The 6,000-nt window shown below is 48.5% G+C and overlaps 1 long non-coding RNA gene across 2 annotated transcripts in view; it reads right to left on the bottom strand.

Annotated features, from left to right (window-relative positions):
• Positions 1-324: 324 nt before the first annotated feature.
• LOC137142945 (uncharacterized) overlaps positions 325-6,000 on the bottom strand; it is a 56,455-nt gene continuing 50,779 nt past the window's right edge. The window contains exon 3 of one of the 2 annotated variants that reach the window (XR_010917054.1): positions 325-517. This is a non-coding gene — a long non-coding RNA (uncharacterized lncRNA). Of the gene's footprint in view, positions 518-4,771; positions 4,939-6,000 lie in introns of those variants that run through there. The other variant, XR_010917053.1, reaches the window with a different exon arrangement.

Here is a 6,000-nt window from a genome sequence, read left to right as displayed (position 1 = left end):
TGGCAAGTTGCACAGTGGGATAGCTGCCCACAACGTACTGCTCTCACTGTCAATGCTAGAGCACCAAGTGTGGACATGCTTCAGCAACACCGTGAGTGCTGTGTGGACAGGCACAAGCGAAATTACAGCGCTTTTTGATCACGGCTGCAACTTGCATGGACAGCACTCTTTAGTGTAGACAAGGCCTAACTCTTGTACTGTGGGCACAAAAGGCTGGATGAAGAACAAAACAAACCTGCCAGTTACTGTACAAAGTGTCACCACAAGCCCGCACCAGGGAATCAAATACCAGCCAACCCTCAGCATCTTTTCTGCAAGGCGATTTTTAATCCAGGCAATGAAAATAGGTATCTGTGGTCATTAAAGGGCCACATGCAAATACAAAGGAATGGCAGCTCCTCTGTGTCCTCACTGAATATCAGCTAAAACTTTGTCAGAGGAGAGACGGCCCCTCACACTTCCCCCCACGTTTTCCGACAGGCAACGACTCGCTGCTACAAAGTGTCTGTTCTGCAATCTAGAGCAATAAACATGCCAGAGTAATTAATGTCTTAACAACTTATTACAATCCTCAGATAATTAATCACAAAAGCTAAACATGCCGTCTCACCCTCCTAATGTGTTAATGCTCTAATTATTATGCCTCAATTAAGGGGAAGTCAGTGCTCCTTGCTTAGAAGTGCATGTTTAATCAGGTCGCTTGAGCGCAAGCAAGCTGAAGTCAAGGGGGGGAGGGATGAGGAGAGGAGGAGACCATTTTTAATGAGGTTTCACGGCTGGCTTTAGGCAAGGAACTGACAGCCTCTGTCTTGAGTCTCACACTTGGCTGCGCGCGGAACTCAGACCCATCTGCGGTGGCTTTGCGCTCTGTCTCCTGCCTGGCTATTTTTAGAAGAGGTGGCATGTGTGCATGGGGAAGACAAGACGGTTGCATGAGCAGGCAAGCAGCATAGCTGGCAGGGCCGGGAAACGGAAGATGGCCAGCCTGCTCAAGCTGCCAGCCCATGCAGCTTTTGGCTCCTGCTTCAGCCTGGCAATCATTTCTCCTCTACCGCACCAGCACCACCGTGCACTGCCAAAGGGATGGGTCCATTCCGCCTGCGTCTCCCACCCTAAGCATCAGTTCCAAAAGGTGCTTCGCTTGTCAGTCAGCTTCCAGACAGGCCGGCTTGGTACCCGGTGAGACTTACAGGCGTAGGGTACGTCCACATGGAAATCTGCCCAGAAGCCTTGGTAATCACTCACTGAACTAGCCCATGCCAAAGTCCATGCTGCTGCTGGGTCTCAGGCTCTGAATCCCACCGTACTCCTGAGACGCCCCTTCACCCTGTTGGCTACACAGCTATTTCTAAAGCATTAGCACACACCCCACTAGCCCAAGTCTGTTGACCCGGGCTGGGAGGCTGGCTCCAAAATGCTGTGTAGACGTGCCCTCCACTGCCTTGTGAATTGACAGCCGTGATGTCCCCACCCCTCCGCCCTTTGCTCCAATCTTGGAAAGTCCTTGAGACGGCTCAGTCCATCTCGCTGCCATTTGCTAGAGACATGTATTATGGCACCTTATCTCAGGGTCTCCACTTCAGCCAGCAGTCACCATTCGGGCTTCCCATGTTCTCTTGGTTGGCGAGCTCCGAAAAACCTAATGCTTCCTTGGGTGTGAAGCCCCCTCTGCAGGGAGTGGAGGGAGAGGGCTAACTTCCTCTAGCTGAGGTGGGGGGAAAATGACCACCCACAGCTCAGTGCCCTCGGCTCAGGGATTTTCAAGAGAAGAGCAAGTCAGGGGTGGGGAATTCGGGGATTCTCCAGTGTACTGTCCAAGAGAACTGGGCTTAGCAAACGGGAGCCTGTTGCTGCCCTTTTCTGTACTGGGCACCCTAAGCCAGTAGTCACGTTCGAAAACATTGGCCTTTGCTTTAAGCCTGGGTCTGGGATGTTTTCCTTGGTTTGCCAGGGCTCTGAAGATCCTCAGTAACAGCTGAATTTCTAGTGCCAGGAGCTTTGGGCTAGCCGACTGGCTTGCATGACCAGTTGCAACACGCTGTTGTGTTGAATTCAATGTGTCCATTCCCTCCACCTTCCCCCCAATATCGTTGTAGCGCTCCATCTCCTCTGAGCTGCGCCCCCTCAAAAACAACAGGGCTGAAAAATCAGCAGCCAAGTCTGTTTTCAAATAAGCTTCCTGAAAAACTCTGATGTATCCCAGGAGTGAGTTCACTGGCTTATGTACTGCTGTGCCAAAACAGCTTTGTGGTGTACAAGAAGCAGCTCTGTTTCTAGCCTAAATGCAACATGTAACAGTTCTAGGTTCAGTGACTAGGAGACTCTTGTTCCTCTTCTCCCTGGGAAAAGTGCCCGGGCAGAGTTTGACAGCTGAATGCAATGGGGTTCCCAGGGATTCCAATGTGGGTGCAGTGATAAAATGACAAGCTAGCCTCTCTCTCTCAGGTACTTTATATGGCAACCATCACTGCAGTATCTGAGCCCCTCAGATCTTTACTGTATTTAGCCTCACAGCCGTGCTATTATCCCATTGTACAGATGGGAACCGGAGGCACAGAGAGGCTAAGTGACTTGCTCAAGGTCACACAGACAGTTTGTGGCGGAGGAAGAGCTTGAACCCTAGCCATCCTTCCTCTCAGTTCTCCTCCCCACTTGCATTCAAGAAGTGGGATGGAGCTCTTCTCTCCATAAACCTGTTGCATTCTCAGGGCTCACATTTGTGCTGTGTCTTGCAGAAGGTGCCGCGCCTAGGGGGTAAAGGTGACTTTAATCTGGGCTGCTCTGGGAGCGTATGTGGCCCCGACCTAAATTACAGAAGCACACAGAGAAGCAGCATTGGGACCCGATTTGAAGCTGCTCGCATGGAGGAGATGCACCCCAGCATCCCTGCTTACCCTCAGGAATGAGATATTGGCTTCTATGGCCCCCGCCTGTGGAAAATGGTGGCACAATTTGAAATTTTTTCCCCGTCTATCTGCATCAATACCCCGAATAGCCAGGGGCCAGAACAAGGACCAGAATCTGGATTCCACCGGCGGATTGGTTTCCACAGTGTTCCTTGCACAGCCTGCTCCCGTGCTGATGGCTCTACCTGAATTCACTCCCTCCCTCCTGCAGGCCAAGAATCAGCTGCTGTTACTTCCTCTTCCTCTGCAGTGGGCCTGGCCTGTGCAGATCTTGGCTGGTTCCTTAACGCCACAGCCCACACGCTGGGGAGTGCCTCATTATGTCCCTCCCCAAAACGCACTGTTAAAATGTTATTTGTAGTGATAAAGAGAGCAGAAAGGAGAGATACTGGGCTGGCATTTAGCAGGAAGGCCCCCCACCAGAGGTCAGGAACCAATTGTGCCATGCACTGTACAGCCAGTCACATTGCCTGTGCCTTGAAGAGCTCAAAATCTAAACAGACCCGGAGGCCACCCTAAAAAAAATATATATATATTTTGCAGGTGGGGGAGCTGAGGTGAAGTGGCTTGGCCAGCATCAGAGGGGAGCCTGTGGCAGAGCCAGGAATTAAACCCAGCTCTCCTGAATCTCTGTCCAGCAGCTTAACCAACCCAGGGCCTTATGCATTTCTGGAGAGGGTGGATTTGAACTGTCTCGCTCCTCTGCCACCACGCAACTCCAAAGAGCTGTGCAGCATAGTGGCAGCTGGGAGTTCAAGCTGGCTGCGGATTTGTTATGACCTCCTTCATTTTAGCCTTGTTTACCGGCATTCATTTTAATGTCTTGCTCCTGTGATAACTTTCCACTGGAGCAGCTGGTTCACTCGCCTGTTGGAGAACGGTTTGGTTGGTTTTGTTCGCTACATAACAGATGCCAGGGGATGCTTTGGAACTTGGCCTTGCTGTGTATGTTGTTGCGGGCAATAAAATTCCCAGATAAAAGAAGTTACCATAAGATATTGCCATCTCTTCATTCTGCTTTGCCCCCCATTCATTTATTCCTTCTGGGTGGAACTCACTTGTCGCTATTGCAGAATAGGTGGGAACTATTTATTTGCAACAAGCAACCCACGCCCATGACATTCAGACTATATGGATATAATGAGACTCAGATCTGAACAGCCTCTGCTCTTAGCTCAGTTGCAAACTTAAACCACCTGCTGTGTACCCTCTCCCCTTCTCCCCATCTACATTTTCATTGAAATGATTAAAGATAAAAAGTCTCCTATTCCCCTTAGGCAGAAATTCTGCACTGGAGCGTGGTTGGGGAAAGAAAGTGCCCCTTGGTTTTTAAGGCTAGGCTCAACCAAAAAAGAGTGCAGCTCTGACTTTATCTTTTCACTGAATTCCCTAAAAATCAAGCCTTGCCGTAAGCAGAATCCTCCCTGCCATACCCCAGTTATGTAAAGTTCTGCCCATGTGGGCCAATGACTAGAAGGAAGTGCAACTCCCTCTTCCCTACTGAAAGCAGTGGGGTGACCTCCCACTTCTCTCCTGGCTTGGTGCACCCCCTCCCGTTTCAGTCTACTCATCTCTAATCCCTGCTCCCAGGGATTCGGGAGAATCTCTCGAAGGTTTGGATTTCACTCGCTATCCCCTGAATTTCAAGCCTCAATGAATTGAGGGACTCAGATGAGATTCGTTTGAAGTTTGGGCAAAGTTTGCTGAAATGTTTGCAAACCTGGCCACGATCCTGGCCTAGGTTTTCGGTTAAAACTAGCCTCCCCACCCCCACCCACCCATCATTTGCTGTAAACTCCATGGAAGCATGGTGGTGAGAAGATGATCTTGTGATGAAATCACAGAATTAAGACCGGGTTCTAGACCCAGCTCTGCTCTAGCCAGCCTATGTGAACATGGGCAAATCACTCTGGTGCCCTAAGTTTCTGTTCCTCCATCATTAATCTGGGGCAAATATTTCCTTAGAAGTGATGTGGAGCTTTAATTCAGTGATGTTTGCAAAGTGTTTTGTGATCCTCTGACAGCAGCTGCCCTAGAAAAGTATTACACAACATGAAATAATCTAACAGTATAATGGGCAGCCTAAGATCTTTAAATATTTCACAGACATATATATTAGATGCCCCCTGTTCTTCACAGCACAAGGTAGTGGGTGGGAAACCTGAGACACGAGAAGGATCTGTTGGAAGAGTTGTTGATAGTTCACATGTAGATCCCAGTACATTTAGCATATAACACATCTATTGTTATACAGAGTGTTGCCATGGAAAGATCTGAGATGTAATTGTCAGTAGGAGTGTTGGGTGCATTATTCACAGCCAATAACTTGATGAATTTTGACTCTTCTGTGTGCGACTTGTCTGCAAACAAATTATGATTTTCTCAGATGCGTTACTTATTCAAAGTTAGTGGCTGAAGAATTCCTGTGACTAATCCTCTATGTTTTTGAGCATTTGATATTGCTATGAAGTGGGTGAAACTGTCTTATGGATTGAGTTCAAACCTCATTGAGACTGGTCGGTGTGAACTCACTTCACTTATGTAATTGTAATCATAAGCCCAGCCTAAGGCAAGAGGTGTATGTGAACCTATGCAGGAGCTTGTGGCAGAGTACTGTTTTGGGGAGTGGGTAGGTAGGAAGAGAAATCTCAAAGAAAATGGGGTCAGACAAGAACATGTGGCATGAGAGAGACAGCCTTAAGGTGCAGCAAAAAGCATGTGGCTGACCCGGAAAGAAACCCGGGGAAAAGTTTTTGGGCCGGGGTGTAGGCTGAAAAGAATATTCTTGGCGCTGCGAACAAAAGAAGCTGTTTCCTGCTATTTGATTCCTTCTGCATTCAGAGACCCAGGGCTTTGTACATTTGTGTAAATAAACAATCATATCAGAGAAACACCTGGCTTCCACCAATTTCTACCCCCAACTGGAACATCTCCAACTCCCCTAACTTTGACTGGCCATTTGAGTCAAAAACGGAGCAACAATATTCAAGCTGCATTGGTTTGTTCAGATTAGATGTGAAAGTCACATGGTCTGTTTCTTTTGTGTGATTGGATGAGTCTTTCTGCTGTTTGTTCCCTTTCAATCCGGTTTCTA

The sequence above is a fragment of the Emydura macquarii genome, unplaced genomic scaffold (assembly GCF_026122565.2).
Source record: "Emydura macquarii macquarii isolate MOO-44397 ecotype Brisbane River unplaced genomic scaffold, CSIRO-AGI_Emac_v2 contig_3287, whole genome shotgun sequence".
NCBI lineage: Eukaryota > Metazoa > Chordata > Testudines > Chelidae > Emydura > Emydura macquarii.
Note: the sequence above shows the minus strand (reverse complement) of the source record. Positions and strands in the feature narration are given on the sequence as shown.